Source organism: Oncorhynchus gorbuscha, linkage group LG01, assembly GCF_021184085.1.
Source record: "Oncorhynchus gorbuscha isolate QuinsamMale2020 ecotype Even-year linkage group LG01, OgorEven_v1.0, whole genome shotgun sequence".
NCBI lineage: Eukaryota > Metazoa > Chordata > Actinopteri > Salmoniformes > Salmonidae > Oncorhynchus > Oncorhynchus gorbuscha.
The window spans coordinates 69,402,428-69,428,620 of NC_060173.1; positions in this window are offsets into that span (position 1 = coordinate 69,402,428).

Sequence of the window (26,193 nt, forward strand, 5' to 3'; positions counted from 1 at the left end):
TTTGGATATGTCTTCAGGCAGAAATTGCACAAAGTAGGGGGGGAGCTCTAAGAGGTTTAACCAGAAGGGGACTAGGGTTCCAATTTTGGAACACCCCCCTCCCCACGTTCAGCTGGAAGGTGGCGCATGGAACGCAAAAATATTCCTAAAAATATTTAACCTCCACACATTAACAAGTCCAATGGCTCAAATGAAAGATAAACACCTTGTTTATCTACCCAGATCAGATTTCTAAAATGTTTTACGGCGAAAACATAGCACATATTTATGTCAAACCACCACCGAAGACACAGCTAATTTGCATAGCCAAATTGAAAAAAATATGCAATCAACAAACGCAGGATTAAAAGAAAAATAATGCACTAACCTTTTGAAATCTTCATCAGATGACAGTAATATAACATGTTACACAGTACATTTATGTTTTTTTCAATAATATGCTATATATATCCATAAATCTCTGTTTACAATGATGCATCGTTCAAAAAATGCTACTCAAATGTCCTGAGAAATGACGATAGCTCAAAGTCAGCTAACAAGGAATACACATCATAAACTTTGACTAAATATGCATGTTCTACATATATATAGTTAGATACACTTCTTCTGAATGCAATCGCTGTGTTACATTTATTTTTAACGTTACAGGTTTCGTTCACTAGGCTATACTATGAGTCGGCACTCAAAAAGTGGCATTATGGCTCCTCTATCTTGGAGTCCACATAAACCCAAATTTACCACAAAAATATTCCCTTACCTTTGTTGTTCTTCTATCAGAAGACCTGGAAGGAATTATACTTACCAAAAACAGCGTTTAGTTTTGCAGTCTGTGTCTTTCGGTTCTCAAACACGACACATTTCGGTTGAAATGTAGCCAAAAGTCAAGTGGATGCGCACCAAAACGTCGAACTTACATATTATATGTCGATTAAACTTGTCAAACTAACTTCATAATTAAGCTTTAACATGTTAACTTCTTATGGCTGCAATCCCGTTAACGGGAGAGATTTGACAACAACCAGTCACAGTGCAGGGTGCCATTTTCAAAACATCAAAAATCTCATAATTAACATTCCTCAAACATACATGTGTCTCATACCATTTTCCAATCAAATCAAATAAAATTGTATTTGTCACATACACATGGTTAGCAGATGTTAATGCGAGTGTAGCGAAATGCTTGTGCTTCTAGTTCTGACAATACAGTAATAACCAACAAGTAATCTAGCTAACAATTCCAAAACTACTGTCTTATACACAGTGTAAGGGGATAAAGAATATGTACATAAAGATATATGAATGAGTGATGGTACAGAGCAGCATAGGCAAGATACAGTAGATGGTATCGAGTACAGTATATACATATGAGATGAGTATGTAAACAAAGTGGCATAGTTAAAGTGGCTAGTGATACATGTATTACATAAGGATGCAGTAGATGATATAGAGTACAGTATATACGTATGCATATGAGATGAATAATGTTATATTAGGTAGCATTGTTTAAAGTGGCTAGTGATATATTTTACATCATTTCCCATCAATTCCCATTATTAAAGTGGCTGGAGTTGAGTCAGTGTCAGTGTGTTGGCAGCAGCCACTCAATGTTAGTGGTGGCTGTTTAACAGTCTGATGGCCTTGAGATAGAAGCTGTTTTTCAGTCTCTCGGTCCCAGCTTTGATGCATCTGTACTGACCTCGCCTTCTGGGTGATAGCAGGGTGAACAGGCAGTGGCTCGGGTGGTTGTTGTCCTTGATGATCTTTATGGCCTTCCTGTAACATCGGGTGGTGTAGGTGTCCTGGAGGGCAGGTAGTTTGCCTCCGGTGATGCGTTGTGCAGACCTCACTACCCTCTGGAGAGCCTTACGGTTGTGGGCGGAGCAGTTGCCGTACCAGGCGGTGATACAGCCCGCCAGGATGCTCTCGATTGTGCATCTGTAGAAGTTTGTGAGTGCTTTAGGTGACAAGCTGAATTTCTTCAGCCTCCTGAGGTTGAAGAGGCGCTGCTGCGCCTTCTTCACGATGCTGTCTGTGTGAGTGGACCAATTCAGTTTGTCTGTGATATGTATGCCGAGGAACTTAAAACTTACTACCCTCTCCACTACTGTTCCATCGATGTGGATAGGGGGGTGTTCCCTCTGCTGTTTCCTGAAGTCCACAATCAAAGCTATTGTTAATCGTTCTTCATCCCACCACAGTGTCCGATTTCAAATATGCTTTTCAGCAAAAGCGCTACAAACGATTAAGCTAGGTCTCCACCAAACCACAATAAGGACAGCCATTTTCAAGTGAAATATAGCATTCACAAAAAGCGGAAATAGAGAAAATGAATCACTAACCTTGAATTATCTTCATCAGATGACACTCACAGGAATTCATGTTACACAATACATGCATGTTTTGTTTGATAAAGTTCATATTTATATCAAAGAATCTGAGTTTACAATGGCATATTAGATTCACTAGTTCCAAAAACATCAAGTGATTTTGCATAGCCACATCGTTTCAACAGAAATACAGAAATATCATAAATGTAGATGATAATACAAGCTATACATATGGAATTATAGATATACCTCTCCTTAATGCAACCGCTGTGTCAGATTTTTAAAAAAGTTTACGGAAAAAGCAACACATGCAATAATTTGAAACGGAGCTCAGAACAGTAGCCAAATTAGCCCCCATGTTGGAGTCAACAGAAACCAGAAAATACATGATATGTTTCCTTACCTTTGATTAACTTCATCAGAATGCAGTCCTAGGAATACCAGGTCCACAATAAATGCTTGATTTGTTCGAAAATGTCCGTTATTTATGTCCAATTAACTACATTGGTTAGCGCGTTTGGTAAACAATTCCAAAGTCACAAAGCGCGTCCACTATAACGTGACGAAATGTCCAAAAGTTCGGTAACAGTCAGTAGAAACATGTCAAACGATGTACTGAATCAATCTTTAGAATGTTGTTTACATATATCTTGAATAACGTTCTATCACGCTGTAATTTCAATGAGAGCTTGGTTGAAAATCTGCCACCCCCAGAAAAAATACAAACAGGAAGTGGAATTTCTCAGGTTGTTGCCTGCAATATGAGTTCTCTTATACTCACAGACATAATTCAAACAGTTTTAGAAACCTCAGAGTGTTTTCTATCCAATACTAATAATAATAATATGCATATATTAGCAACTGAGACTGAGGAGCTGGCCGTTTACAATGGGCACCTTTTCATCCAAGCTACTCAATACTGCCCCTGCAGCCATACAAAGTTAAAGGGGAGAATCCGTTGACAGTTTGTCGGGTGAATGAGCGGCAATGGCTGGTTGAGCATGCAGACAGCATTTCTTTCCAGAAGCCTTGAGACTGTGGGGACTGTGCAGGTGGATTTCTATTTCTATCTGTACTTACTGCTGGCACAGACACGGTTTCATTATTTCATACACTTAAATTGCCCTTGCCTATTGCTTGCATCTGAAGCTGGGCTTGCAACTCAGCTATCTTCACCATAAGGAGATAGTTCTCCTGCATATTATGAGTACAGCTACAGAAATTACATGGCATATCGTTAATGTTAACGCTTTATCGGCTGGTGGAGGTCCTGTAGAACCATGTTAATGAAAGTAGCAATCCCGGATCCGGGATCGTAATCATAGCCTCAAACGAATTAGCATAACAGCGGACATAAATACCCCTAGAAACTTTTCCTATTCATGAAAATCGCAAATGAAATGAATGAAATATATTCAAACACAAGCTTAGCCTTTTGTTAACAACACTAGACAAGCATTTGTGTAAGTTTATCATGGCATAATGCTATGCTAGGCTCTGCTGGCAGCAGAGCATCAACCAGGTATACAGAGAAATCAACCGGAAAATGCTACCACTACAACGGCACATTTTTTTCAAAATTGGCCTCACAATATCGACAGAAACACGCCAAACGTTGTTTAGGATCCATCCACAAGGTGTTTTTAACATATATATTCGATAATATATCCGTTGAGGCAATTGGCTACCTCAGTATTTTATGCAAGATTTTCTGCGAGAGACAACTTGCTATATATGGTCCCTTACGGCTATTCTTCAATGGAAATGCGTAGAAAGACATCACAATGCTGTAGACACCTTGGGGAATACGTGGAAAACGTAATCTCGTTCGTAGCTCATTAACAGCCATATAAGAAATCATTGGCATGAGGCGGTTTCAAAAAATGCGTCACTTCCTGGTTGTATTTTTATCTGGGTTTCGCCTGTAACATCAGTTCTGTGGCACTCACAGACAATATCTTTGCAGTTTTGGAAACGTCAGAGTGTTTTCTATCCAAAGCTGTCAATTATATGCATAGTCGAGCATCTTTTCGTGACAAAATATCTTGTTTAAAACTGGAACGTTTTTCATCCCAAAAATTTCATAGCGCCCCCTAATGCTTAACTGCGTCCGGGGTGAGAAAGTTGACTGAAAAAGGTTGAACAAGGACATAAGTAAAACTTGGTAGATTTGTTAAATGCAGAGTTTTGATCAAATGGTTATTAACCGGTTAAGACTCTAGGGGCAGTATTTCATTTTTGGATAAAAAGACGTGCCCGTTTTTAGCGCAATATTTTGTCACGAAAAGATGCTCGACTATGCTTGGAATTAATAGTTTTGGAAAGAAGACACTCTGACGATTCCAGAACTGCAACGATTTTCACTGTGAGTGCCTTAGAACAAAACCTACAGGCAAAACCAAGATGTTTGAGCGACCAGGAAATCAACAGGATTTCTGATGGCACGTTTTCCATGATCGCCTTATATGGCTGTGAATGCGACAGGAATGAACGGACACTTCCTATCGTTTCCCCAAGGTGTCTGCAGCATTGTGACGTATTTGTAGGCATATCATTGGAAGATTGACCATAAGAGACTACATTTACCAGGGGTCCCGCACGGTGTCTGCGTGGAAATTGGTGCGCAAAAGTCAGGTACCAGTATTTTTCCATCCGAATCTGAGAACAATGCAGGCTTCCAGGAATGGCATTTCAATGAAGAGATATATGACAAAACACCTTGAGGATGGATTCAAACAACGTTTTCCATGTTTCAGTCGATATTATGGAGTTAATTCGGAAAAAAGTTTGACGTGTAGGTGACTGAATTTTCGGTTAGTTTCGGTAGCCAAATGCATAGTAACAAAACGGAACGTTGTGTCCTACACACAAACATCTTTCAGGAAAAACTGGACATCTGCTATGTAACTGAGAGTCTCCTCATTGAAACATCTGAAGTTCTTCAAAGGTAAATTATTTTATTTGATCCCTTTGCTGGTTTTTGTGAATATGTTGCGTGCTAAATGCTAACGCTAAATGCTAAGCTAGCTATCACCACTCTTACACAAATTATTGATTTTCTCTGGTTCTAAAGCATATTTTGAAAATCTGAGACGACAGGATTGTTAAGAAAAGGATAAGCTTGAGGATAGGCATATTTATTTAATTTCATTTGCGATTTTTAGAAATCGCTAACGTTGCGTTATGGTAATGAGCTTGAGGCTATGATTACGCTACCGAATACGGTGTGGGTAGGACTAACAGGTTAAAAGTAAAAAATTTAAAGTTTAAATTCCTGGAAGCTAACAATGTCCCAGTTCTTCCAAGGCCAGGCCTGCATACTCACCCATTGAGCATGTACGGGATGCTCTGGATCAACGTGTATGACATCATGTTCCATCCAATATCCACCAACTTTGAGGAGGCTGGATATGGCCAGCCTGTCTCCCAAGATCCTGGTGAACTTTTACTGCTGCACAGTCGAGAGCCTTCTGACTAACTGCGCCCCAATGTGATTTGGCGGATGCTCCGTGGCCGACTGGAAGGCCCTGCAACGGGTGGTGAAAACCGCCCAGCACATCACTGGTGCCCATCTCCCTGCCATCGTAGACCTCCAGTGCAAGCGATGTCTGTGTAGGGCGCAAGGCATCATCAGGGACCCTTCACGTCCATGACACAAACTGTTTTCCCTCCCTCAGGCAGGCAGTACAGGTCTCTATGTTCCCGCACTAGCAGGTTCAAGAGCAGTTTCTTTCCAGCTACTGTAACCCTGCTGAACTCTGTGACACGGCACTAGCCATATCCACCCGCCCACCGCTTAGTATTGCCTCTCAGGGACCTTGTTTCACTACTCTCTTTGGACTCTTCACGGTCCTACTGGACTCTGACATTGCATTGCAAAGTCTGATTAAGGACATTCAGTTGTACATGTCTACCTCGGTGACCTCATTGCTGCTGTCACTGCATTTCCGTTGCATGCCTTGCACTTTCAATTTGCCTTCATTGCACATTTAGACTGGTCATTTGTACTTGCCATTTATTTGCCTCCATTGCACATTTATACATCCTACTTAATAACATAAATTGTACTTAATTGTTTTACACTTTTATTTGTTTTACACTTTTGGTTTTACAAATGTATTGCCACCTGGGTCCCCGGTGTAACTGGTTACTGACTGTACACTGTAATGGTACTGCATAATTGAAGTGGATTTACTAACGAATTAGTTCTATTAGCTATGCTAACTAAGACGTTAGTTTCGCTAATATGGTGACAACGACATATGCTGTGTGTAGAGGTTTGGCTTGGAAAGTTGTTTTTGCCTGGTCACATACAGCTGATGTGTTGTGCACTGAAGTCCACAAGCGAAGGGAAGAGGTGAATAGGTCTTTAATCTTGATTTAATTGGCAAGTCAGTTAATTAAGAACAAATTATTATTTACAATGACGTGCTACCAAAAAGCAAAAGAACTCCTGTAGGGACGGGGGCTGGGATTAAAAATAAATAAAATATCAATAAAAAACATAAATATAGGACATAACACACGTCGTGGCAAGAGAGACAACACAACACTATATGAAGAAAGACCTAAGACAAAATAGCAAGGCAGCAACACATGACAACACAGCATGGTAGCAGCACAACATGGTAGCAGCACAAAACACAGTACAAACATTATGAGATTGTAGAGACAACAATACATCACGCAAAGCAGCTACAACTGTCATTAAGAGTGTCCATGATTGAGTCTTTGAATGAAAAGATTGAGATGAAACTGTCCAATTTGAGTTTTTAGTTACAGCTCGTTCCAGTCGCTAGCTGCAGCGAACTGAAAAGACGAGTGTCCCAGGGTTGTGTGTGCTTTGGGGACCTTTAACATAATATGACTGGCAGAACGGGTGTTGTACGTGGAGGATGAGGGCTGCAGTAGATATCTCAGATAGGGGAGGGTGAGGCCTAAGACTGTTTTATAAATAAGCATCAACCAGGTATACAGAGATGACCAGTTTACAGAGGAGTATAGAGTGCAGTGATGTGTCCTATAAGGAGCATTGGTGGCAAATCTGATAGCCGAATGGTAAAGAACATCTAGCCGCTCGAGTGCACCCTTACCTGTTGATCTATAAAGAATGTCTCCGTAATCTAGCATGGGTAGGATGGTCATCTGAATCTGGGTTAGTTTGGCAGCTGGGGTGAAAGAGGAGCGATTACGATAGTCCAGATATAACTTTAGCTGTGACAATGTACCATCTAGCCATACTCCCAAGTACTTGTATGAGGTGACTACCTCAAGCTCTAAACCCTCAGAGGTAGTAATCACACCTGTGGGGAGAGGGGAATTCTTCTAACCAAACCAGATGACCTTTGTTTTGGAGGTGTTCAGAACAAGGTTAAGGGTAGATAAAGCTTGTTGGACACTAAGAAAGCTATGTTGTAGAGCATTTAACACAAAATCCGGGGAGGGGCCAGCTGAGTATAAGACTATCATCTGCATATAAATGGATGAGAGAGCTTCCTACTGCCTGAGCTATGTTGTTGATGTAAATTGAGAAGAGCGTGGAGCCTAGGATTGAGCCTTGGGGTACTCCCTTGGTGACAGGAAGTGGCTGAGACAGCAGATACACTGCACTCTTTGAGAGAGGTGGTTAGCAAACCAAGCTCAGAGACACAAATATTCCTTAGTCAGCCCACAAGAATGGAATGGTCTACCCTATCAAAAGCTTCAGCCAAGTCAATAAAAATAGCTGCACAACATTGCTTAGAATCAAGGGTAATGGTGACATCATTGTGAGGACCTTTTAAGGTTGCGGTGACACATCGATAATTTAAGCGGAAACCAGATTGCATACCAGAGAGAATACTATAGACATCAAGAAAGCCAGTCAGTGGATTATTGACAAGTTTTTCCAACACTTTTGATAAACAGGGCAAAATATAAATAGGCCTATAACATTTGGATCAGCTTGATCTCCCCTTTAAAGAAAGGACGAACCATGGCTGCCTTCCAAGCAATGGGAACCTCCCCAGAAAGGAGAGACAGGTTAAAATGGTTGGAGATAGGCTTGGCGATGATAGGGACAGCAACCTTAAAGAAGAAAGGGTCTAAACCCAAGTTTCAGGAGCTCCTCTAGCACCTCGGACTCAGTGACTCCCTGCAGGGAGAAAAAGAGGGAGAAGCATCTGGGATTGTCGCATAAGAAGGGGTGGGAGATGAAGAAATGTTTGACGGGCAAGGAGGCATGGCTGAGTCAAATAAGAATCCTGAGTTAATAAAGTGGGGATTAAAGAGTTCATGCCTCTTTTTCAGTAACAACCACATCATCAACTATAAGGGACATGGGCAGCTGTGAGGAGGAGTTAAGATGTGAGAAGGAATAGAAAGTTGCTGTTGGACTAATGATTGCACCCTATATCAGCTAGATGCAGGAAGTAGTGTGCAAGGCAGTGTTGAATGTCACTTTCTGTCCATATGTCACAACCTACTGTCACGGTCGTTGAAATGAATGGACAAATGCGCGTGTGTAGATTTCCACATATTTTAATAAATCGAAACTCACCAAACAAAACCAAACAAGCACAAATGAAATGTGACATTCTGGGCTGCTCACAGGCAGCTACACAAAAACAAGATCCCACAAATAAAGTTCGGAAAAAGGGCTGCCTAAGTATGATCCCCAATCATCAACGATAAACAGCTGCCTCTGATTGGGAACCATACTAGGCCAACAAAGAAATAGAAGAATAGATTTGTCCACCCAAGCCACACCCTGACCTAACCAAATAGAGAATAGGAAAGGCTCTCTAAGGTCAGGGCGTGACAGCAAAACATTCTGTAATGGCAAGCTGGGCCTGGTGTAGATTAGTGTCATTGATGATTACTGTTTGACTGAGTTGACTATGAGTTAGGGTCAAGGGTCAGGGGTCAAGCTTGAGTACAGTAAAACTGGGTCGAAGCTACAGGAAGTCATTAAGAAGATTCCACTGGTACTTCCTGAGGTGATATCCTGTACAGAATGTGGAATGGTCATCGAAATAGCTACAATGTAGATTGACATGGGTCAAACAGGACGGAACGTTACTTTACTCTGTTTGGATTGCAAACGCACCAAAAATGTTTTCAAGTGGTTTCTATTGACATCATGTAGTAGGTTCAGAAGTTCCAGGATTTTCTTTTTTCAACTACAACTCTGAGAGGATCAAGTGTAAGGTTTACAGCTAGTGCAGCTTCAGTACTATTGTACAACAAACAAGTGCTTAACACCAATTCAATCAGTTGCAAATAAAAAAGTTAATTCTGTATTTTAGAGACAGGTGTGGTTCGTGTTAATATCCAATGACAATGTCCCCAAGATGAACTGAGTCAGTTCGTAAACATTCTAAATGTATAGGCAGTGAGCTTTTCCGGTTATCGGCAATTGATTGAATTGGGATTTAAGTCAACCATTCAGGTCAGCAACTTTAGATCACCAAAGCCTGCCCCTCAGCTCTATCTCCCATAGAGTTCATGTAATAAAGCAGGACTTCAAAATACCCTTATCGCTGTTATGTCCACTCAAAGGAGGATGCGCAAATAGAGTCTGGCTTCAGAGGCTTATGCTAGTCTAGCACTAGCTCATTTGCACTTTCAACTGAGCCTTGTAAAGAGAAGCGCTCCCGGTCCAGGCCTCTCGACCTCACTAGCCAATTCATACCCAGTAACTGAAGGAATGCTGTGCCAGGCTTTACAGTATGGAAAAAGGAAAGGGGGATAACTAGTCAATTGTACAGCTGAATGCATTCAACTGAAATGTGTCTTCCACGTTTAAACCAACCAGTCTGAATCAGAGAGGTGTAGGGGCTGCCTTAATAATCAAATCAAATGCTATTTGTCACATGCACCAAACACAACAGTGAAATGCTTCCTTACAAGCCCTTAACCAACAATACATTTTTAAGAAAATACTTTAAAAAAACTAATAACAAATAAGAGCAGCAGTAAATAGCAGGGATATATACAGGGGGTACAGGTACAGAGTCAATGTGCGGGGGCACCGGTTAGTTGAGGTAATTGAGGTAATATGTACATGTAGATAGAGATAAAGTGACTATGCATAGATAATAAACAGAGAGTAGCAGCAGCGTAAAGAGGGGAGTGGGGCAATGCAAACAGTCTGGATAGCCCTTTGATTAGCTGCTCAGGAGTCTAAAGGCTTGGAGGTAGAAGATGTTAAGAATCCTTTCAGAAGAAAAAGAAACGCACACCTGATGAAGACAGCTTGGCTGTCGAAATGTTGGTATTACATTTTTGAGCTCCTAGAGTGTGCAGCTCTCTTTTACTTTCAAGAAGCCTTTCAGACCTAGACTTGGTGCTCCGGTACCGCTTGCTGTGCAGGAACAGAGAGAACAGTCTGACTAGGGTGGCTGGAGTCTGACAATTTTTAGGGCATTCTATACCGACTTTATAGAGTTCCTGGATGACAGGAAGCTTTGCCCCAGTGATGTACTGGGCTGTATGCACTACCATCTGTAGTGCCTTGCAGTCAGAGGCCGAGCAGTTGACATACCAGGCAGTGATGGAACTCTCGATTAGGCAGCTGTAGAACCCATCTCCTGAGCGTGAATAGGAATGGTCGTGCCCTCTTCACGGCTGTCTTAATGTGTTTGGACCATGATAGTTTGTTGGTGATGTAGACACCAAGCAACTTGAAGCTCTCAACCTGCTCCATTACAGCCCGGTCGATGAGAATGGGAGCGTGCTCGGTCCTCCTTTTCCTGTTTTCCACAATAATCTCTTTTGTTTTGATCACATTGAGGGAAAGGTTGTTGTCCTGGCACCTCACGGCCAGGTCTCTCTGAGGGACCCCCGTGTTGAGGATCCGCATGGTGGATCTGCTATTACCTACCCTTACCACCTGGGAGCAGCCCGTCAAAGAAAGACTCAATCAGGGAGACGTTGAAAATGTCAGTGAAGACACTTGCCAGTTGGTCAGCGCATGCTCGGTGTACATGTCCATGAAATCCATCTGGCCCTGTGGCCTTTTGTATGTTGACCTGATTAACAGTTTTACTCACATCGACTATGGAGAGAGTGATCACACAGCCGTCCGGAACAGCTGATGCTGTCATGCATTACACAGTGTTACTTGCCCCGAAGCAAGCATAGAAGTAATTTAGCACGTCTGGTAGGCTTGTGTCAATGGGCAGCTCGTGGCAAGCCCTGCCACATCTGATGAGCGTTGGAGCCGGGGAAATATGATTCAATCTTAGTCCTGTATTGATGATTTGCCTGTTTGATGGTTCGTTGGAGGGCATAGCAGGATTTCTTATAAGCTTCTGGTTTAGAGTCCTGCACCTTGAAAGCGGCATCTATATCCTTTAGCTCAGTGCGGATGTTGCCTGTAATCCATGGCTTCTGGTTGGTGTATGTATGTAAGGTCACTGTGGGGATGAAATCATCGACACACTTATTGATGAAGCCAGTGACTGATGTGGCGTTTCAGTCTGTGCTAGCAAAACAATCATGTAGCTTAGCATATTCTTCATCTGACCACTTTTTTATTGATCGAGTCACTGGTGCTTCCGGCTTTAGTTTTTTCTTGTAAGCAGGAATCAGGAGGAAAAATGATGGTCAACGGAACGCTAGCAGAACCCCGCCCCCCCACACACTGGTACGGGAAGGACAGGGATGAGGTGTATAACAAGCAGCAGTAGTTCGGGTATTTGGGTAGCGGAACCCCCCCACAATAGCCAGTGAAAGTGCCGGGCGCCATATTCAAAACAACAAAAATCTCATAATTAAAATTCCTCTGGCATACAAGTATTTTACACCATTTTAAAGATGAACATTCTCGTTAATCCAGCCACAGTGTCTGATTTAAAAAAGGATTTACAGCGAAAGCACCACAAACGATTATGTTAGGTCACCACCAAGCCACAGAAAAAAACAGCAATTTTTTCTAGCCAAAGAGAGGAGTCACAAAAAGCAGACATAGAGATAAAATGAATCACTAACCTTTGATGATATTCATCAGATGACATTCATAGGACTTTATGTTACACAATACATGTATGTTTTGTTTGATAGAGTTCATATTTATATAAAATAATTTGAGTTTGCATATGCGCGTTACGTTCAGTAGTTATACAACATGCGGTGATATTGCAGAGAGCCACATCAATTTACAGAAATACTCATAATAAACATTGATAAAGATACGACTATTATACATGGAACTTTAGATAAACTTCTCCTTAATGCAACCTCTGTGTCAGGTTTCATTATTCTTTTACGCAGAAAGCAAACCATGGAATAATCTGAGTACAGCCTTTAGACAATAAAGCAGCCAAAAAGATAGCCGCCATATTGGGTAGTCAACATAACTCAGAAATAGCATTTTAAATATGCACTTACCTTTGATGATCTTCATCAGAATGTACTCCCAGGAATCCCAGTTACACCATAAATGTTTTGATTTTTTTCGATAATGTCCATCAGTTATATCCAAATATCGTGTTCAGATCGCGCCGAAGGTCGGACGAAAAGTTCAAAAAGTTCAGTTACAGCCCGTAGATACATGCCAACCTAGGTGTGGAAACAATCTTTAGGATATTGTTAACTTCTTGCGTCAAGCAATCACATATCCGGGAGCGTAATCATAGCCTCAAGCTCATTACCATAACACAATGTTACCTATTCATGAAAATCGCAAATTAAATTAAATAAATATATTGGCTCACAAGCTTAGCCTTTTGTTAACAACACTGTCATCTCAGATTTTCAAAATATGTGTCATGTTTTGTCATTTATTATCTTGTCTTGTCCCTGTGCTTCCCATTCTATTCGTTTCCCTCTGCTGGTCTTATTAGGTTCTTTCCCTCTTTCTATCCCTCTCTCTCCCCCTCCCTCTCTCACTCTCTCGCTCTCTCTTCTCTCTATCGTTCCGTTCCTGCTCCCAGCTGTTCCTATTCCCCTAATCAATCATTTAGTCTTCCCACACCTGTTCCCGATCCTTTCCCCTGATTAGAGTCCCTATTTCTTCCTTTGTGTTCCGTTCCTGTCCTGTCGGTTCCTTGTCTAGAATTCACCGTGCTGTGTTTGTGTATCGCCCTGTCGTGTCGTGTTTTCCTCAGATGCTGCGTGGTGAGCAGGTGTCTGAGTCTGTCTGGTTCAAGTGCCTTCCCGAGGCAACCTGCTGTTCACCTGCTGTTCAAGATCGAGTCTCCAGTTTGTCCTCGTCATTTCGAGTGAAAGTTGTGTTTTTTGTTTGTATTTACTTTACTGGATTAAAGACTCTGTTTTCGCCAAGTCGCTTTTGGGTCCTCTTTCACCTGCATGACAGAAGGAACCGACCAAGGAATGGACCCAGCGACTTCAGACGCTCGTTACACTGCCGTCGAGATCCAAGGAGCCATGCTCGGCAGACACGAGCAGGAATTGTCTGCTGCTCGCCATGCCGTGGAGAACCTGGCCGCTCAGGTTTCCGACCTCTCTGGACAGTTCCAGAGTCTACGTCTCGTGCCACCTGTTACTTCCTGGCCTGCCGAGCCTCCAGAACCTAGGGTTAATAACCCACCTTGCTACTCCGGGCAGCCCACTGAGTGCCGCTCCTTTCTCACGCAGTGTGAGATTGTGTTCTCTCTCCAACCCAACACATACTCTAGAGAGAGCTCGGGTTGCTTACGTCATTTCACTCCTTACTGGCCGGGCTCGAGAATGGGGCACAGCTATCTGGGAGGCAAGGGCTGATTGCTCTAACAAGTTCCAGAACTTTAAAGAGGAGATGATTCGGGTTTTTGACCGTTCAGTTTTTGGTAGGGAGGCTTCTAGGGCCCTGGCTTCCTTATGCCAAGGTGAACGGTCCATAACGGATTATTCTATTGAGTTTCGCACTCTTGCTGCCTCTAGTGAGTGGAACGAGCCGGCGCTGCTCGCTCGTTTTCTGGAGGGACTCCACGCAGTGGTTAAGGATGAGATTCTCTCCCGGGAGGTTCCTTCAGATGTGGACTCTTTGATTGCTCTCGCCATCCGCATAGAACGACGGGTAGATCTTCGTCACCGGGCTCGTGGAAGAGAGCTCGCATCAACAGTGTTTCCCTGCTCCGCATCGCAACCATCTCCCTCCTCTGGCTCAGAGTCTGAGCCCATGCAGCTGGGAGGGATTCGCATCTCGACTAAGGAGAGGGAACGGAGGATCACCAACCGCCTGTGCCTCTATTGCGGAGTTGCTGGACATTTTGTTAATTCATGTCCAGTAAAGCCAGAGCTCATCTGTAAGCGGAGGGCTACAGGTGAGCGCAACTACTCAAGTCTCTTCATCAAAATCCTGTACTACTTTGTCGGTCCATCTACGCTGGACCGGTTCGGGTGCTACATGTAGTGCCTTGATAGACTCTGGGGCTGAGGGTTGTTTCATGGACGAAGCATGGGTTCGGAAACATGACATTCCTTTCAGAGAGTTAGAGAAGCCTACGCCCATGTTCGCCTTAGATGGTAGTCATCTTCCCAGTATCAGATTTGAGACACTACCTTTAACCCTCACAGTATCTGGTAACCACAGTGAGACTATTTCTTTTTTGATTTTTCGTTCACCGTTTACACCTGTTGTTTTGGGTCATCCCTGGCTAGTATGTCATAATCCTTCTATTAATTGGTCTAGTAATTCTATCCTATCCTGGAACGTTTCTTGTCATGTGAAGTGTTTAATGTCTGCCATCCCTCCCGTTTCTTCTGTCCCTACTTCTCAGGAGGAACCTGGCGATTTGACAGGAGTGCCGGAGGAATATCATGATCTGCGCACGGTCTTCAGTCGGTCCCGAGCCAACTCCCTTCCTCCTCACCGGTCGTATGATTGTAGTATTGATCTCCTTCCGGGGACCACTCCTCCTCGGGGTAGACTATACTCTCTGTCGGCTCCCGAACGTAAGGCTCTCGAGGATTATTTGTCTGTGTCTCTTGACGCCGGTACCATAGTGCCTTCTTCCTCTCCGGCCGGGGCGGGGTTCTTTTTTGTTAAGAAGAAGGACGGTACTCTGCGCCCCTGCGTGGATTATCGAGGGCTGAATGACATAACGGTTAAGAATCGTTATCCGCTTCCCCTTATGTCATCAGCCTTCGAGATTCTGCAGGGAGCCAGGTGCTTTACTAAGTTGGACCTTCGTAACGCTTACCATCTCGTGCGCATCAGAGAGGGGGACGAGTGGAAAACGGCGTTTAACACTCCGTTAGGGCATTTTGAGTACCGGGTTCTGCCGTTTGGTCTCGCCAATGCGCCAGCTGTTTTTCAGGCATTAGTTAATGATGTTCTGAGAGACATGCTGAACATCTTTGTTTTTGTCTATCTTGACGATATCCTGATTTTTTCTCCGTCACTCGAGATTCATGTTCAGCACGTTCGACGTGTTCTACAGCGCCTTTTAGAGAATTGTCTCTACGTAAAGTCTGAGAAGTGCTCTTTTCATGTCTCCTCCGTTACTTTTCTCGGTTCCGTTATTTCCGCTGAAGGCATTCAGATGGATTCCGCTAAGGTCCAAGCTGTCAGTGATTGGCCCGTTCCAAGGTCACGTGTCGAGTTGCAGCGCTTTTTAGGTTTCGCTAATTTCTATCGGCGTTTCATTCGTAATTTCGGTCAAGTTGCTGCCCCTCTCACAGCTCTTACTTCTGTCAAGACGTGTTTTAAGTGGTCCGATTCCGCCCAGGGAGCTTTTGATCTTCTAAAAGAACGTTTTACGTCCGCTCCTATCCTCGTTACTCCTGACGTCACTAGACAATTCATTGTCGAGGTTGACGCTTCAGAGGTAGGCGTGGGAGCCATTCTATCCCAGCGCTTCCAGTCTGACGATAAGGTTCATCCTTGCGCTTATTTTCTCATCGCCTGTCGCCATCTGAGCGCAACTATGATGTGGGTAACCGTGAACTGCTCGCCATCCGCTTAGCCCTAGGCGAATGGCGACAGTGGTTGGAGGGGGCGACCGTTCCTTTTGTCGTTTGGACAGACCATAAGAACCTTGAGTACATCCGTTCTGCCAAACGACTTAATGCCCGTCAAGCTCGTTGGGCGTTGTTTTTCGCTCGTTTCGAGTTTGTGATTTCTTACCGTCCGGGTAGCAAGAACACCAAGCCTGATGCCTTATCCCGTCTGTTTAGTTCTTCTGTGGCTTCTACTGATCCCGAGGGGATTCTTCCTTATGGGCGTGTTGTCGGGTTAACAGTCTGGGGAATTGAAAGACAGGTTAAGCAAGCACTCACGCACACTGCGTCGCCGCGCGCTTGTCCTAGTAACCTCCTTTTCGTTCCTGTTTCCACTCGTCTGGCTGTTCTTCAGTGGGCTCACTCTGCCAAGTTAGCTGGTCATCCCGGTGTTCGAGGCACTCTTGCGTCTATTCGCCAGCGCTTTTGGTGGCCGACTCAGGAGCGTGACACGCGCCGTTTCGTGGCTGCTTGTTCGGACTGCGCGCAGACTAAGTCGGGTAACTCTCCTCCTGCCGGTCGTCTCAGACCGCTCCCCATTCCTTCTCGACCATGGTCTCACATCGCCCTAGACTTCATTACCGGTCTGCCTTTGTCTGCGGGGAAGACTGTGATTCTTACGGTTGTCGATAGGTTCTCTAAGGCGGCACATTTCATTCCCCTCGCTAAACTTCCTTCCGCTAAGGAGACGGCACAAATCATTATCGAGAATGTATTCAGAATTCATGGCCTCCCGTTAGACGCCGTTTCAGACAGAGGCCCGCAATTCACGTCACAGTTTTGGAGGGAGTTCTGTCGTTTGATTGGTGCGTCCGTCAGTCTCTCTTCCGGGTTTCATCCCCAGTCTAACGGTCAAGCAGAGAGGGCCAATCAGACGATTGGTCGCATACTACGCAGCCTTTCTTTCAGAAACCCTGCGTCTTGGGCAGAACAGCTCCCCTGGGCAGAATACGCTCACAATTCGCTTCCTTCGTCTGCTACCGGGTTATCTCCGTTTCAGAGTAGTCTGGGTTACCAGCCTCCTCTGTTCTCATCCCAGCTTGCCGAGTCCAGCGTTCCCTCCGCTCAAGCGTTTGTCCAACGTTGTGAGCGCACCTGGAGGAGGGTGAGGTCTGCACTTTGCCGTTACAGGGCACAGACTGTGAGAGCCGCCAATAAACGCAGGATTAAGAGTCCAAGGTATTGTTGCGGCCAGAGAGTGTGGCTTTCCACTCGCAACCTTCCTCTTACGACAGCTTCTCGTAAGTTGACTCCGCGGTTCATTGGTCCGTTCCGTGTCTCCCAGGTCGTCAATCCTGTCGCTGTGCGACTGCTTCTTCCGCGACATCTTCGTCGCGTCCATCCTGTCTTCCATGTCTCCTGTGTCAAGCCCTTTCTTCGCACCCCGTTCGTCTTCCCTCCCCCCTCCCGTCCTTGTCGAGAGCGCACCTATTTACAAGGTACATAAGATCATGGACATGCGTTCTCGGGACGGGGTCACCAATACTTAGTGGATTGGGAGGGTTACGGTCCTGAGGAGAGGAGTTGGGTTCCGTCTCGGGACGTGCTGGACCGTTCACTCATTGATGATTTCCTCCGTTGCCGCCAGGATTCCTCCTCGAGTGCGCCAGGAGGCGCTCGGTGAGTGGGGGGGTACTGTCATGTTTTGTCATTTATTATCTTGTCTTGTCCCTGTGCTTCCCATTCTATTCGTTTCCCTCTGCTGGTCTTATTAGGTTCTTTCCCTCTTTCTATCCCTCTCTCTCCCCCTCCCTCTCTCACTCTCTCGCTCTCTCTTCTCTCTATCGTTCCGTTCCTGCTCCCAGCTGTTCCTATTCCCCTAATCAATCATTTAGTCTTCCCACACCTGTTCCCGATCCTTTCCCCTGATTAGAGTCCCTATTTCTTCCTTTGTGTTCCGTTCCTGTCCTGTCGGTTCCTTGTCTAGAATTCACCGTGCTGTGTTTGTGTATCGCCCTGTCGTGTCGTGTTTTCCTCAGATGCTGCGTGGTGAGCAGGTGTCTGAGTCTGTCTGGTTCAAGTGCCTTCCCGAGGCAACCTGCTGTTCACCTGCTGTTCAAGATCGAGTCTCCAGTTTGTCCTCGTCATTTCGAGTGAAAGTTGTGTTTTTTGTTTGTATTTACTTTACTGGATTAAAGACTCTGTTTTCGCCAAGTCGCTTTTGGGTCCTCTTTCACCTGCATGACAATATGCTTTTCAACCATTGCTACACAAGCATTTGTTTAAGAGTAATGATAGCTAGCATAGCATTAAGCCTAGCATTCTGCAGGAAACATTTTCACAAAAACACGCCCAATTTTTCAGTTTTTGATTTGTTATAAAAGTTTGAAATATCCAAAAAATGTCGTTCCACTTCATGATTGTGTCCCACTTGTTGTTGATTCTTTACAAAAAATACAGTTTTATATCTTTATGTTTGAAGCCTAAAATGTGGCAAAAGGTCGCAAAGTTCAAGGGGGCCGAATATTTTTGCAAGGCACTGTATCTATTCGATGATAAATCATTCGTGGCAGTTTGGTTTCTCCTCTGAACCAAATGGAAAAATGCACGCAGCTGGAGATTACGCAATAATTTTGACGGAGGACACCAAGCGGACACCTGGTAAATGTAGTCTCTTATGGTCAATCTTCCAATGATATGCCTACAAATACGTCACAATGCTGCAGACACCTTGGGGAAACGACAGAAAGTGTAGGCTCATTCCTGGCGCATTCACAGCCATATAAGGAGACATTGGAACACAGGTCATTCAAAATCATGGGCACTTCCTGTATGAAATTTCATCTTGGTTTCGCCTGTAGCATTAGTTCTATGGCACTCACAGACAATATCTTTGCAGTTTTGGAAACGTCAGAGTGTATTCCTTCCAAAGCTGTCAATTATATGCATAGTCGAGCATCTTTTCGTGACAAAATATCTTGTTTAAAACGGGAACGTTTTTTTTATCCAAAAATTAAAAGAGCGCCCCCTATATCGAAGAAGTTAAAACTTCTTATGAAGGAGTGTTCCTGTGGCGGGATTAAATCAGCGGAAATTTTAGAGCGCCACCTATAGTTTTTGATAAAACTCAAACTTTCATTAAAACACACATGCAAGGTACTGAATTAAAGCTACACTCGTTGTGAATCTAGCCACCAAGTCAGATTTGTAAAATGCTTTTCGGCGAAAGCATGAGAAGCTATTATCTGATAGTATGCACCCCTCAGAATACCAGACCGTCACCTAAACAACAGATTTTGCGGTAGCCGGCGCTACCCAAAACGCAGAAATAAAATATAAAACATTCATTACCTTTGACGAGCTTCTTTGTTGGCACTCCTATATGTCCCATAAACATCACAATTGGGTCTTTTTCCCGATTAAATCCGTCATTGTATACCCAAAATGTCATTTGCTGAAGGCCAGTCTGATCCAGGAAAATTCCGCTTTTCAAGACGCAACGTCACTTTTTAAAATTACAAAAGTTGCCTATAAACTTTTACAAATCACTTCAAACTACTTTTCTAAACCAACTTTAGGTATTAATAAACGTTAATAATCTATACAATTGATCACGGGGCGATCTGTATTCGATAGCAGCAAGTCTTGAAATCATCGTCCATGTTTTCAATTTCACAACATCCTGGGGTGCGCCCAAAGACAGGAAGGGCCTATACGTCATCTAACCAAGGATAAAGCAGACGTGAAATGTCAGTACTGGCGACATTGTGTGGAAGCTGTAGGCGTTTACAGGGGATCCTCATTTATTTTCTGTCGCCTTAGACAATACATTGAATGGCAGATGAATATTTTTTTGTGTTTTTGGTAAACAGTTTTACCAGGGATTTTTACTCCTAAACACGTTCTGTTATAGCCACAGACACGATTTAACCAGTTTTAGAGACTTCAGAGTGTTTTATATACACACATACTTATCATATGCATATACTATATTCCTGGCATGAGTAGCAGGACTTTGAAATGTTGCGCGATTTTTAACAAAAAGCTGCGAAAATTCGCATCATCCCTAACAGAAATCTTCATTAATGTTCCAACCGGACAATCTACCCTTTCACGTGAGCGCGCCAGACCGAGGCTGTGGCACTCTGCCAGACTCACTCAAAGAGCCCTTATGAGCCCCTTCTTTAGAGTAGAATCCTCATAACAGGTTCTAAATACTGTTGACATCTAGTGGAAGCCTCGGGAAGTGAAACATAATGAATATCACCCTGTATCTTCAATGGGGGCTGAGTGGAAAAACTACAAACCTCAGATTTCTCACATCCTGGTTGGATTTTTCTCAGGTTTTCACCTGCCATATGAGTTCTGTTATACACACAGACATCATACAAGCAGTTTTAGAAACTTCAGAGTGTTTTCCATCCAATACTAATAATATCCATTTATTAGCATCTGGGACAGAGTCGGAGGCAGTTCACGCTGGGCATGCTATTCATCCAGAAAATGCTGCACCCTATCCCAAAAAATTAACATGCTGGTAGAAATGAGGTAAAACTGATTTAAGTATCCTTGCATTAAAGTCCCCGGCCACTAGGAGTGCCGCTTCTGGAGGAGGGTTTTCCTGTTTGCTTATGGCCATGACAGCTCATTGAGTGCGGTCTTAATGCCAGCATTGGTTGGTGGTGTTAAATAGACAGTTACGAAGAATACAGATGAAAACTCTCTCAGCTTATCATGAGATACTCTACCTCAGGCGAGCAAAACCTCGAGACTTCCATAGATTTTGTGCACCAGCTGTGTTTTAGAAATATGCATAGACCACCCCTTGTCTTACCAGGCCGCTATTCTATCCTGATGAAAAAAACATAAAAACCTGCCAGCTGTATGTTATTCATGTCGTCGCTCAGCCACGACTCAGTGAAACGCAAGATATTACAGTTTTGAATGTCCTGTTGGTAGGATATACAGTGGGGAGAACAAGTATTTGATACACTGCCGATTTTGCTGGTTTTCCTACTTACAAAGCATGTAGAGGTCTGCAATTTTTATCATAGGTACACTTCAACTGAGAGACGGAATCTAAAACAAAAATCCAGAAAATCACATTGTTTAATTAATTTGCATATCAAATACTTGTTCTCACCCACTGTACGTGATCGTAGTTTGTCTATTTTATTTTCCATTGATTGTATGTTGGCTAATAGGACCGATGGTAAAGGGAGTTTACCCACTCACCGTCAGATCCTTACAAGGCACCCAGGCCTTCATCCCCGATATCTCCATCTCTTTCTCCTGCAAATGATGGGGATGAGGGCCTCTTTTCGGTCATAAGACATGGTGGCAAAAACATTACGTTCAAAATAGGTTAGAAATAATGCGAGAAAACACACAAAATAGCACAACTGGTTAAGGGACCGTAAAGCGGCGCCATCCTACTACTCCAATCGACATCCTAGTCATTGGCGCCCGGAGAACAGTGGGTTAACTGCCTTGCTCAGGGGTAGAATGACAGGTGTGTACGCATTTTGATCTGATCTTTGTACTGCAGAGCTAAGCACAGTATCAAGCCATTCTCAATAAGACATTGGCCTAGTTGTAAAAGAGCTCTCTTTAAACCACCACTCCAATCTAAATTGTGAATTTCAGAGTCAACTCTACAAAGATCACAAATATCCCCCCCCCCCCGTCTGTCTGTCCGTCCGTCCTCTATCAGGCTAACTCAGTGGAACGCGAAGGTCCCTCCTCCTGACTCCGGCTGCATCCTGTATTTTCCAATTATCACCTTTTAAAGGCCAGATGGGTGCATTCCAACTCAAAGTCATGCTCAAGTACTTTCATGCTAAAGTTCATTACAACTAGGCTCGAAGGATAGCTAGTGAGGTAAACTCCTGCTAGGTTGTTAGAGGATACTTGGACAGGCTTTCACTACTTCAAAAGCATGAGCAGGTCTTGTCTTTTTACACTCTGAACACAGAGAGGATTTGACAGGTGAACACAAGATACTGTATATTTCTATCCAGACCAAAGTGCTTGGCAAGGGAAATCGGACCTTTTACAATACACTGGATGGACTATGGATAGAAGTTGCATCTACGTTGCTCCTATCAGTCTCTAGACGTGTTTCCCAAACATAAAATATCATGTAATAATGCTCCCGGTAAACTACAGTTCATACAATAGCCTTCAGATGCCTATTTTGACCAGCCTTTGGCCAAACTTTCTCATTCTGAGCTGATCAATGCTCCTTTTCCAGAGAGAGCTCAACTCTGCTTATAATTCCAACTCATTAAGTTTATTTTATGATTTTGCTTCATTAAAAATATTTTTTATCAGTTGCACAAATAATATTTTACATATATATTCTTATGCCCATTGAAATTCCCCCGCAATCAAAGGCTTCTTCCCTCTCTATTCATAGCAGTGGTGGTATTATCATTTTTACTATTCCATTTCCTTAGCACATTAATGAAGGCAACTCGAAGTGCCTGTAGGGCTCCTTCTCTCTTCCCATCTCTCGTTGTATGCTCACTAGTGTAAACCTGTGTTTGATTTCTCCTCTCCCCTCTGCGCTCTCCGACTGCATATAGCAGCATTTAGCTGTGAATTAATTTGCATGTTTGGATATACCCTGCTGGGGTGTGATGCTGCTGGTGCATAATAAAAAAATCTGCAACACTACATATGTGCAGATTGGCCTTGTGGGTATTTTCGCAGCGCTGAGCTGTGCTGTAGTTGGGGTGAGGAGGAACCGAGGGCAGGGGGAGGGCGAGCAGGGAAGTCAACGGGGGTACAAAGACGAGGACATGACAAGTTGAGGGGCAGCGTAATGACACATCAAACAGCAGAGAGAGCGGGAGTCAAACATGAGACAAAGGGACACTATGCTTCAAAATGAAGTGGAATATCTAAATTACTGTTTATGGCCTGTGGATGGACAGAGAGAATAGAGAGTGATGTGGTGGCTCTAAAATGGGAGACATAATGGTGTGTGTGTGTGTGTGTGTGTGTGTGTGTGTGTGTGTGTGTGTGTGTGTGTGTGTGTGTGTGTGTGTGTGTGTGTGTGTGTGTGTGTGTGTGTGTGTGTGTGTGTGTGTGTGTGTGTGTGTGTGTGTGTGTGTGTGGCTCTTTCACACTGATGTACCGTTGATCTTTCCAGACAGACCCAGGGGAGTTTGTGTGCGTGACAGAAAAGAGAAAGAGAGACAGACAGATAAGAGTGTGACCGTGTGTGTGTCTGTCTGTGTGTGTGTGCCTTGTCCCCCAGCACCAGGTCAGGACACGCACTCTCAGCCACAGCCCCCCATACCAGCAGCCCCTTAACACGGTGTGTCTAATGCTGCTATTAAGTGTTTGGGGGGTTAGCAGCGTGTGTCCGCAGGTTTTTGGTTGGGGAGCGTGAAGAGTCACCTATCCCGACAGCTGTGGCGCAAAAGGAGACAGAAGCCTAGAGAGGAAGTAGCGCATCGCTGCAGACGCCACTAAAAGGCATTGCGATTCACCCGTGTCCCGGGATACGCTGCCTTCTGATTGGCTAGATCTGTCCCTGTGGTTAATGTGGGCAGACAGATCACAGGCGCCTGTGCTCAGACTCTAAAGGGCAAAGAGTGTTGTCTTTAGGATGGGACTGTGTTATAAAAAGTCTCCAAAACAGAGTTTTGACTATCTCAAAGCACTTCTGTCATCATGAAGTGCTTTGAGAGGATAGTTAAACGTCTTAGAGCTAGGGTCTATTTTCCTGAATTTCCGCCTGACTGATGTGCCCAAAGTAAATTGCCTGTTACTCAGGCCCAGAAGCCAGTATATACATATAATTGGTAGCATTGGATAGAAAACACTTTGAAGTTTGTGGAAATGTTAAAATAATGTATGACACTACAGTTTGCCCACTGACAAATAAATGATCAGTCTATAATTTTAATGGTAGGTTTATTTGAACAGTGAAAGACAGAATAACAACAAAAAAAATCCCAAAATGTTATAAATTGATTTGCATTTTAATGAGGGAAATAAGTATTTGACCCCCCAGCAAAACATGACTAAGTACTTGTTGGCAAAACCCTTGTTGGCAATCACAGAGGTCAGATGTTTCTTGTAGTTGGCCACCAGGTTTGCACACATCTCAGGAGGGATTTTGTCCCACTCCTCTTTGCAGATCTTCTCCAAGTCATTAAGGTTTTGAGGCTGACGTTTGGCAACTCGAACCTTCTGCTCCCTCCACAGTTTTTTTAAATGGGATTAAGGACTGGAGACTGGCTAGGCCACTCCAGGACCTTGCGTCTAGGTGGCAGTATTTTCATTTTTGGCAAAAAATAAAAACGTACCCATTTGAAACGGCCTATTTCTCAGCTCCAGAAACTGGAATATGCATATAATTGTCAGATTAGGATAGAAAACACTAAAGTTTCGCAAACTGTAAAAATATTGTCTGCGTGTACAACAGAACTGATATTGCAGGCGAAAACTTGAGGAAAATCCAATCAGGAAGTGCCTCTTATTTTGAAACCTCTCTGTTCCTATGCATGCCTATCCACCATTTAAAGGGATATCAACCAGATTCCCTGTTCTATGGCTTCCCTAAGGTGTCAACAGTCTTTAGACATAGTTTCAGGCTTTTATTTAGAAAAATGAGCATGAAAGTTCACATTGCGTAAGTGGATAGGTGGGGGCTCTTAGAGTGAGTTTTGTGCCACAGAGTAAAGCGGCCATTGTTTCTCCCGGTGTTATTGAAAAAACCTACACACATTGTTGATATGTTATCGAATATATATTTTAAAAACAACCTGGTGATTGATTATAAAAAACGCTTGACATGTTTCTGTGGAAATTATGGATATTATTTGGAATATACGTTTGCGTTGTCTTTCCTGTGGATTTCTGAACATAACTATCTTTATGGAACAAAGGGAACATTTGTTGTGTAACTGGGAGTCTCGTGAGTGAAAACATCCGAAGATCATCAAAGGTAAACGATTCATTTGATTACGTTTCTGATTTTCGTGACCTAGCTACTCAATGCTTAGTGTACATATTGTTATGTTATGCTATCGATAAACTTACACAAACACTTGGATTGCTTTCGCTGTGAAGCATAATCTGAGACGACAAGCGCCCAAACAGATCCACAGATGATGCAATATCTATTTACCTCCACACTGCCCTTTCCCACCTGGACAAAATAAACACCTATGTGAGAATGCTATTCTATAGTGCAAGGCACTACAGAGGGTAGTGCGTACGGCCCAATACATCACTGGGGCCAAGCTTCCTGCCATCCAGGACCTCTACACCAGGCGGTGTCAGAGGAAGGTCCTAAAAATTGTCAATAACCCCAGTCATAGACTGTTCTCTCTACTACGACATGGCAAGCGGTACCGGAGTGCCAAGTCTAGGACCAAAAGGCTTCTCAACAGCTTTTACCCCAAAGACATAAGACTCTGAACAGGTAATCAAATGGCTACCCGGACTATTTGCATTGCCCCCCTACCCTCTCTACCACTGCCGCTCTCATTTGTCATCTATGCATAGTCACTTTAATAACTCTACATATATGTACATACTACCCCAACTAACCGGTGCCCCCGCACATTGACTCTGTACTGGCACCTCTTGTATATATTGTTATTTATTTTACTGCTGCTCTTTAATTAATTGTTACAATCATCTTATTCTTATTAAATCCATGTTTTTTTTAGCTGCACTGTTGGTTAGGGGCTCGTATAAGTAAGCATTTCACTGTTGTATTCGGCGCATATGAACACAATTTGATTTGTTTTGAATTTGATTGTTGATCACTGTTAAACAGACATTTTCAAGTCTTGCCATAGATTTTCAAGCTGATTTAAGACAAAACTGTAACTAAGCCAATGAGGAACATTAAATGTATTCTTGGTAAGCAACTCCAGTATACATTTATTTGACTTTATGTTTTAGGCTTTACATCACCTGCCATTATATGGTTGGAGAGTTACTTATCCATCAGAATTCAGAGACTATTCTTCAA